General features: G+C 38.1%; 1 long non-coding RNA gene across 1 annotated transcript; it reads right to left on the bottom strand.

The window, feature by feature from the left end:
* Window positions 1-2,165: 2,165 nt before the first annotated feature.
* Window positions 2,166-9,289, bottom strand: LOC105823837. Its single transcript, XR_001138170.1, has 2 exons — window positions 9,186-9,289; window positions 2,166-2,349 (listed from the first exon to the last, which is right to left on the bottom strand). It is a non-coding gene; the product is annotated as an uncharacterized LOC105823837 (long non-coding RNA).
* Window positions 9,290-9,694: the final 405 nt, after the last annotated feature.

Genomic DNA, 9,694 nt, shown 5'->3' with positions numbered 1-9,694 from the left:
GATGCACTTTGTGGTAAGCGTTATTCACCAGCAGTTAATTATTGGTCTTCGTGCATAAAATGAATGTGACATTTGAGGCAGATGTTTATTGTTTGTTACATATATATATAGTATCAAAACTCCAGCTACTGAAATTGGCCAAAATTACCATCAGAAAGCACTGCGTTTGTACATTCGGGGTCATATTCTGACCCCTGACTTGCAGAAGCAGCATGCTGATGTGGAAACGTACACATGGACAGACTTCTCTTTTTATTGACAAGATGAATGGAGTTGCTTGAACAACTGTGCTCGGGCTGAAACAACTGCTGAGTTCCACCAGGGGCTGCTGTTGAACTTCTAAAAAAAGATCATATTTTGGAGGAGAAGGGGGGTAGTGGAGGATGGAGAAGGAGGGATGGGAATGGGGGAAGAGGAATAGAAAAAACAAATCTTGGAAGAAAACCTGACATTTCTGTCTGAGGTGAAGCATGCTTTGCTGATGCCACACATGGAATGTTTCGGAAGTGTCAGTAATAAATACTTCTATCAGAAATCTTCATATTCTATATCTCTGCTTATCATACCCCAAGGAGAGTCATACAAAGACATAGCTGTCAGGGTCTAATTTTGGATCTGAAAACTATGGCGGTTGTCAAGCATCTTTTCCCATGTGTGATATTTATCTTCTCTCACAAACAAACTGAGTGCAGGGTTTTTAATTAATTTCCAAGTGTCTCCCATGGTAATTTTCCCCCTAATATATTAATACAATGATTTAAACCTTCATTCAGAGGCAGCCTTTTGGTTGAAAATCACTAAAGGCTTAGATGGTGTTTAGTGTTATCAATAAGCTACACGGTCGTTGGTTTGTGGAGAATCAATAAAGTTGCCCTTCCCTCGTTTTTATTTTTAGAGGCATCAGTGGGATTTTATCTCTTTTAAGTATATTAAGGAAATCACGGGTGAGCTGATTGTGTTATTTTTCTTCTTTTGATTGGAGGCAGTTCTTAGGCTGTTTCTCCTATTGCTTGTGGAAAACTTACTTTAAGAAAAGTTCTTGATTTGATGATAAAGGAGTGAATTTTCTTCTTAAAGTATTAACCTTCAGAAAAACTTGATTTTTTGTTTTATAAAGATGCCAGAAATAGACCACTGAAAGCAGCATACCCCTGAAATACACAAATCAACTGGGGGACAGCAAGTGAATTCATCTTTTCTTTCCCTGCCCAATATCCCTCTCAAAAGAAAACGTGGAATAAAAAGCATAACATAATAAAAATTCTAAAAACAGGAGTAAAGTTAGAACTATAACGTATGCCTCTTAAACAGTATATTTTAAAAACAAATGAACATATACCAGTCAGCTAGCTTTAACCATTCCACAATGTATATATACTTCAAAACATCGTGTTGTACATGATAAATCTGTGCAATTTTATTTGTCAATTTAAAAAAAATAAATAAATTTGAGGGAAAAAAAACTCCTCAAATAAACAAAAAAACCAAATGAAAATGAAAGTGATGTCTTTCACTAGAAGAAGTCACATTTGGATGAGATTTATTTATTTATTCTTGGCAATGCTTATATTTCTATTTAATGTTATTATGCTCTCAGCTAAAAAGGTTGCCTCAAATTTCATAAAGATTTTTTTCTCAATTCACCTTTAGGATATTTGATTACTGGGATGATAGGGCAGTCCTTGAAGAAATATTTATCTTTCTCTGAAAAAGACACTCAAATATCATTGGAAAATCATAGTAATAAAAGGTAGATTCCTAGAATCTTATATGAAGCTTTTAATTACTGGCAATTAAGGATTAAATTTTTGGAAATACATGAAACTCTTCCTTTTTATAGGACTGGAGATTATATATGTGACTTTTTTTTTCCTGTATGAGGATTTCTTTCTTTCCTTCTCTCTTCAACTCCGGCACCTGCCATACAAACATTTTTTCCAAATCCATTAGGAAAACTTAATAACCAAATATCTATCTAGTGAGAAAGAAATTTCTAAAGTTTGGCACTGTGCTAATTTGTATTTTTTTTCCTGTCTTGCATGTTGTATATAAGCACCACAAAAATCAACCTTTTGAACACAGATTGATTCTGACAGCTTTTATTTTATGTGATTTCCAAGAATTGGTATAGAAATGCTTCTTAATTGAAATAGTTCTCCTTTTTTGGTTTTTATTTTATTGTCCTTTACTTCTTGACATCTTGTACATTAAATCAGGGGCTGTTTTAGAGACGTGAAATGACAGCTTTTTCAGAGCCCGACTCTGGATCCTGATAGATCTGCATTTCTCAGAGCAGACAAGTTGCTCTTGCCAGCCTCGGAGAAGCTTCCTTCATGATGGGCACGTCACCTAGAAACACAACCATAAACTGCAGGTTAATCACCAAGGAACGGCTCGTGTCAATTCCCCACGGCCCTGCTTCCTATCTAAGAGGAATAAAGCCAAGAACTGTTTTTTCTTTGCTATTTAATTTAACAGAATCTGGGCTCAACTTTAGTTGGAAATTATATTTCCTCTCGGCCAGGATGGAAAGACTACTCATGCAATTTAGTGGTGCGTTGTAAAGAAAAATCAAAGCGTCCTCATGGAATGTTTTTCCCCGTTGTAGCTTCCCGTCATGAGAGAACACATAAAGTGAATGAAATGTGACACAGGCATGCACAGAGAACCCATTTGTTACACTGAAATTCTGAGGAAAATGCTATTTGTGTTGCTGTGATGTTTTGGAGTTAGAAAAGGGTTATTTGGAAAAAAAACGTATTTATATCAGTCAGTAGAAATAAAAATGAGACAGGAAGCAAAAATATGATAGCACAGTAAAGAGCAGCACAGCAGACCAGACCAGCCCTCGTTAGAGACAGAAAGCAAACATTTCATAATGGGAACGGTAACAACATGAGTATTTGAGATTTGTTTTTCAGTTCTACCTAACTCTGTAACTTTACAATGTAAGATTCAGAAATTGGAGCCAATTACCATAATATGCGGTGGTTTGGTGGGAGCATGTTCTACATCAGACAGTTAAAAGGTTTTATTGCTATTAGGAGCATGTTAATGCCCTTGATAATGTCTCTACTTGCTTTGTAATGTCTCCTGTTGAAGTATAGAATTCTTTTATCTTCTTATTACATTATGCAAAAACTTGAATTGAAAAGATATTTGCAGGAACATTTAAAGTAGTGCATCAATCAGCTTCAAAGAAGAGAAAATGTTCTCAGAATAGCTTATAAAAGGATAACTGTCAGTTTTATTTTGGATGAACAAAGGCGGCAACGTAAAAAGCACTTTATTGTAAAAGCATACTGTGCAATTCAATAAATATGCCATATAAATATAAAAGAGAAGAAAGTTTGTAATTATCTGATGACTTAAATGTAATTTAAGTAACACTTTTAAAATGCACCTAGCAGTGAAGTACTCTTTTTCTAGTGAGTACTGGGTTCTAGCCTCTCAGTGTCCATTAGGTGATAACTTAACACTCTCTCTCTCTGATAACATAAGGATTTGAATGGATTAGTCATGGTCCTGTTTTTAATATAGCTTGGAAAGATACAGAGGAGTATGTGTGGAAAGCATTAGCAAAAGTTTTAACAACCACTTACTGGTGCAATGTTTTCAAAATGATTTGTTCTTATCTGTACGGTATTCAATTGTTTCTCATTGTCGTTGCTGCTTTAAGACAATTTTAAATTTGAATGTAACTGTATTGTGACTTGAAATAGCATTTCCAGGCGTTCTATGTTTATTAGGAGTGTCATTTCTGGACATTTCATTAGCAGTGTCATTTCTGGACTTTCTAAATCAGGGCTGCTTTGTTACTTTTTATATAAGTATATATTTACACTTTCCTTAGAAATATTTTTCTTATTTTAGAAAGATGGTTTTTGACTGTAAATGCTAACTATACCACCTTATTTTTCAAATACATTCCCCAAGTCATGAATTTTAACCAGATAAATATTGCAGAGATGATTCTTTTTGATAAGGTTTAAAAATCTACAATGTGAACTACTTATTTAAAGAAACTATTCAGTTTCGGCACATGGAAAGCATAATATAAATTTTCAGAACAGGAAAAAAATCTACAGAACTGAACTTTTCTATAACTTATATTTCTGCACATATCAGTATGTATCTAGGCATGGACAGCTGGTTCCCTGCATGTAGATGGCACTTTTTAATTATTTGTTGGTTAAAGTTAGAATATAAAAAGAAATATCCCAATCAGTAAAAGTCTGTCTTTTGTTTTGTAACCTGACAAAGAGTCACTAATCCCTTATTAAATATAGTAATAAGACTCAGATCTTTTCAAGATTCAAATAATTTCATTTGATGTCAAATAACCAGGTTAATTCACACTCCCACACCATTGTATCTTGTAAAATTATATTAATGCTTGTAACATTTCTAAGAAAAAAAATCTTCATTTATTTTAAAACTGCAAATATGGCACCTTATAATAAGAAATCAATTCATAACTTTATTTGTGACATCATTTTGCTGGCAAGTTATTTCTCATGGCTATTGTACATGATGCCTAATTCGTTAAAATAATTTTCTCCTGCTTTCAGTGGGTGTCACACAGACTCTTTACAGAAACAGTACGCCGTCCACTGCTAGTCTCTGATATACCCTATTTTCTCGTTATTTCTTTTTCTTGGCCTGTTTGGGAACACACTTATTTTGATAGTATGAGGAAAATTATCTCATAAAAGAAATTTAATAACAACAGAACTGAGATTTCAAAAACGTAGAATTCTTAAGTTATTGAACTATGGGAAAGCTGTAATTTATAACCAGCAAGTTAGTATGTTGTACACATCTGTGTACTGTTTCAGAAAATAAAGGTTGTTACCATAGCAACTGCCACATAATATGGAACATACGTTATTTGTGAGATGCCAGGCTTCGTGTTAAAAAAAAAAACAAAACTCCCTCCTCATGGCTGCTCCATGATGTTTCAAGGATTTCTACCTTTTCTTTATTATTGTAAGGTATTCTCATCTTTTCTGTCCTGTCATTTTAAATAATCTTTTTATTTTCATTTTCTCATTCTTTTAAAGTTTGTTAGCTACATTAATGAGTTTGCATAGTACTGTTACGATTTGGTGATGACCTCTAAGACATTTTCTCACCTATTCTTATTTTGTTAATTTTTAAGGAATTCTAATTAATTTTTTTAGATATATTTACTATATTAATAGTAAGAACACATTTAATTACTGTGAATACAACAGGTATACATGATAATATTTTATCTGTTGGCCCTTTGAGGATTTTATAATTTTGTATTATATGACCATTATGGTATTTAACCTCTTTTTAAGAAATAAAATTGTCACTTAGAAGTATGTATTTATTTTATAGGGGTCATTTTTCATTTGAAAATTTGTATGTCACATTTAATTTCACTTGAAATCATCATTTAGATGGTATTGATCATTTTATGATGTCAAAATGTAACTTCTTAAAAAGAGTAGATTTCTAGTCTTTTAGTAAGTGGTAATGCCAAAGAATAAGAAAGCTGACAAACAATTCTGAAGTCTCAATTTTAATCAAAGTTCTTTTAGTTTTATAGGCAGAATAATGAATCAATAAAAGGAAAGAGGTAATAACTCAAAATAGAGGACGCTTCGATATGCCCGGACAAGAGCTCAGAATGTTCCAGCTGGTTTGAAATAAAAGTCTGAAGACAGCTTGACACGTTCGAAGAATGGTTTTTGACTCTGGTTGGATCCATTTTGTGGCAGAGATATTTGATAATGTAGATGTATCTGATAAGATTGAATTTCTTGTGTGTGGAGAGGTTTTAGTGCAGATTCAATATATTATTGCAATCATTGACATATTTTATCAGGCTAGAAGTTTTCTGAAGAGTAGCATTTGAGTTTTTCTTTCTGCTGGGACAGGATGCTGGGTACTAGCTCTCCATAGAGACAACTGTCTCTGTATCTTCAGAATGGTTCTGTGTCATAAAAATGTACTGTATCAATCCTAAAAACAAAACACTTCTGGTGCAAAATGGCAGAATGAGTAATAGTCCTCCTTTCTTAAAAAAATAATGGTTTAATCAATAAATATTTATTAAATATCTATGTGCCAGGCACAGTTTTGGGGATATAAAGATGAATAACAGAGCTTTCTTGTCTCCAGGGAACTCACGAATCTAATCAGGCAGAGAAGCGCACCACTAACTGCCACAAGGAGCTGTGTGCTATAACACGGTTTTTCCATAGGCCTCGCCAGTCAGCAACAACAGCAACAACAACAGTACTCATAGCCAACATTTATTGAACACTTACTTTTTGGCAGGCACCTCAGATGCATTTAATCCATGCAATAGTTTTACTGAGAAGAAATTGAGGCTTAAAGAGTTTGAATAATTGCCTAAGATTACACAGTGGAGTAGGGATTCTTATGCCTGTTACACCTAAAACAGTATCTAAAATACCACTTGTCCCTCTTCACTCTTACCATCCTCGTCCCTGGCATCTTCATCTCTCACTGGGCTCTGCAGTGGCCACCTGATTGATTTCCCTGCTCGCTTTGGCTCTAGGGTCCATCTCTACACAGCTCCCGGCGTTGCTTGTATGACCATGAATCAGATCATGTGTCTCCTGGGCGTGGCCTCTTCTGGTGGCTTCCCATTACACTGAGAGTATGATCCGAGCCCTTATCTATGGCTTACAAGGCCCTGCAGAGTTTGCCACCCCCACCCGCACACCCCTTAAGCTTCACTTCTTACTGCTGTCTCCCTTGCTTATTCACTATGCTTTAGACCAGGGATCAGCAATACTTTGTCCGTAAAGGGCCAGGTAGTAAATATTTTAGGCTCTGCAGGCCATACAGTCTCTGTCACAACTGCTCAACCTTGCTATCATAGCATGAAAGCAGCCATAGGTAATAAATGAACAAATGAGTGTGGTTGTGTTCCAATAAAACTTTATTTACATAAACAAGCAGCAGGCTGGGTTTGGCCTACAGACCGTAGTTTGCTGATGGTTGTTTTAGACTTATTATCTTTCTTTGTGTCTCTTCAATTTACCAAGCTTTTCCTACCTTAGGGTCCCCACTCTGTTTCCCAGTCTTCCCTGGGCTGCCTCTTCATGGCCATGGAGCCCCCACTGTACATGAGAGACTGACTTGGCTTCCAGATTTAAGTAGTTCCCCTCTACCCTATCTGAACACATCATCACCCATTTTATCATCTTCTCAGTTCTTACCACAGGAATAACCTCGTGAATTTATTTGCTTACTTGTTTCTTGTCTGTGTCCCCCTCGGTAAGGGCAGGTCCACGTGAGGAGGAATCCTTTCGCTCTCCTCGCTGTGCTAGTTCCACTGACTGGAGCAAAGCCTGGGGCATGGAGCAGGTGCTCAGAAAGTATCTTCAGTTGGACAGAGCACAAGCCTGGCTGAATCTAAAGCTTGTGCTTTAGATTCTTGTGCTAAAGCTTGTGCTAAAGATTTCTCAGCATCCCCCTTCTGGAAAAATGAGGTCACATTAATGATAATTTGAGGGATTTATCACACTGGCCTCAGAGGACCTGGCAAAGCTTCACCCCTACATTTCTGGTTGCCCCAGGGAACTTCCCCCACAAGTGTGTGAGCAAGGCTGATGCCTTGCCCCGTGGTGTCACGGAGTGTTGGCCTTCTCATGCTGCTCCTGCTGCGTTTGCTGACACTACTGCCATGGCTGCTGGGTGTCACTGCTTCCCTCGGGCCCCTCTGCCGCACCTACTGCATTGTTCTGCATCACTGGACACCTTGGATGTCTTGTGACACCACCTCTGGGTGTCCCAGAGACCACTTGGCCACATTGCAGCCACCTGTAGAGCATTGGAGCCTTTTGCTGGGTGCGACCCTTCCTTCCAGTCCCACTAGATGCCACCACTTCAATGGGCCAAGCTGCCTCTGGTCAATGGTGGAATTAGGAAGAACATCCTCTTTTTTGTTTTCTCTCAACGTAGTGGTTCTGAATTAGTGCTGCTGATGCCCCCAAATGGAAGAATTTTCCAGTTTTACTTACCACCAGCTCTCTTCCTAAATGTGATAGCTGATAATTACATGGTGCTCATTGTGTGCCTGGCACCGTTGGGAGAGCTTTACGTACATTAACTTGTGTAATTCTCACAACAGACCCATGAGGCAGGAATGTTATTATTATCATCATCTCCATTGAGACCAAAGAGAGACGGATGGGGTCCTCTCATGCAAGAGATCAATACCCATGCTCCACATCTCCCTTCTACTCTTATCCTGGAGCTAGTTACCCCATCAGTTACCCCCTCAGTGCCCCTGTGCAGAGATTCCTGGGTGCACACCACTGGTTTGCTAGATCTGTGCAATTATGAGTGATCTTAGGCTCAAGTGAGAACTGTTCTCCCTACACCCTTCTTCAAGTAAGGTGCTAAGGTAGATACTTGAACTGTGTCTGTAACACAAAGGAGGAGTTGGGAACTCTTTAGGGAAGAGAGTGAGATTTGAAATACATCCTGAAAGACGAATATGATTTTGCCAGTCAGAGGCTTTGGAAAAGGACATAACCAGACCAAGGGGCCCATACAAACTACATGCCCTGCCAGACAGCGGCAGGCAAAGATGTGGCAAGAAAGAAGGCTGGGCAAGGAGAATGGGCTTGATTTTGAAGAGCCTTGATGCTAAGGAATTTGGACTTTATTTTGTACGCAAGCATAGGCATAGGAGAGTGGGGGACTAGTGACAGCTTTAACATACGAGAGCTCTGTATAAAAGGGCTCTGTGATACTCCTGTTGAGCAGAAGTTTACAATCTGTGGTTCAAAGTCTCCTTGACATCTCCTTGGTCTGCGGGTAGTCTGTGGACTCACCTTTTATAATATTTTTTGGGACAAGAGTTTGCTTTCATGGCTGTGATGCAAATTAATTATTGATAATGCCCCGTATCAGAATTAGTTTTATTCTCCTCATTTTTTATGATAGTTTCGCATCTCTACACCTATTCCCACCCTCTGCCCCAGTAGGAGTGAAGATGATTCTTGAGTGTTATTCTACTGATGTGGCCCCAGGAGGTTCTTCAGGACCCTACCCATGCAGATGACATCACACCTGATTGTCTTGAATGGCTTTAATCCATGTAAACCAGTCTTTGGGCCCTATGTCAAATCTCCCAGCCACCTCTCAGCTGTGAAGATTATGAATGCACTAACTCTTAGCCTAGGGAGCTCCATGCCAAGTATGGTCATCTCTGACGACTTTGGAGGCTCTCCAGTTTTCATATTAGGCAGTTTTTTACATTTCATTTTACCTACTCTGATGACTCCCTTCTAACTGGCATGCTAATGAAGTTCTTCTATGACATAATGATGCTCCAATTGAAGTATGTCTGCCCTTTGGGAATCAAATGCCCATTTCAAATTAATGAGTCTCTTTTACCCGACCACTTTTGAAAGTTGTCAACTCTGTAAGACAGACTTACCTGACTCTTGTCAGAACAGAGGTCTTAGTCTTTTGGCAAGTTTATATAAAACTAGAGGGGTGGGCAATGCAATCAATCTGTTCTATGTGTCCCCCCACCCCTGCCCTGCTTCATCTGCTCTCCACCCCGCAACAAGGACGAGAAGGGGAGGGGAGTGGGGCACAATTCACGAGGCCAGAGGGTAGTGGATCCCACAGGGGACCAGCATATAATTCCATGAACCTTTTGAGGAATTAGAAA

This window comes from Propithecus coquereli, unplaced genomic scaffold (genome assembly GCF_000956105.1).
Source record: "Propithecus coquereli isolate 6110/MARCELLA unplaced genomic scaffold, Pcoq_1.0 Scaffold7, whole genome shotgun sequence".
Classification (NCBI taxonomy): Eukaryota; Metazoa; Chordata; class Mammalia; order Primates; family Indriidae; genus Propithecus; species Propithecus coquereli.
This window is presented reverse-complemented; position numbering and strand designations above follow the sequence as displayed.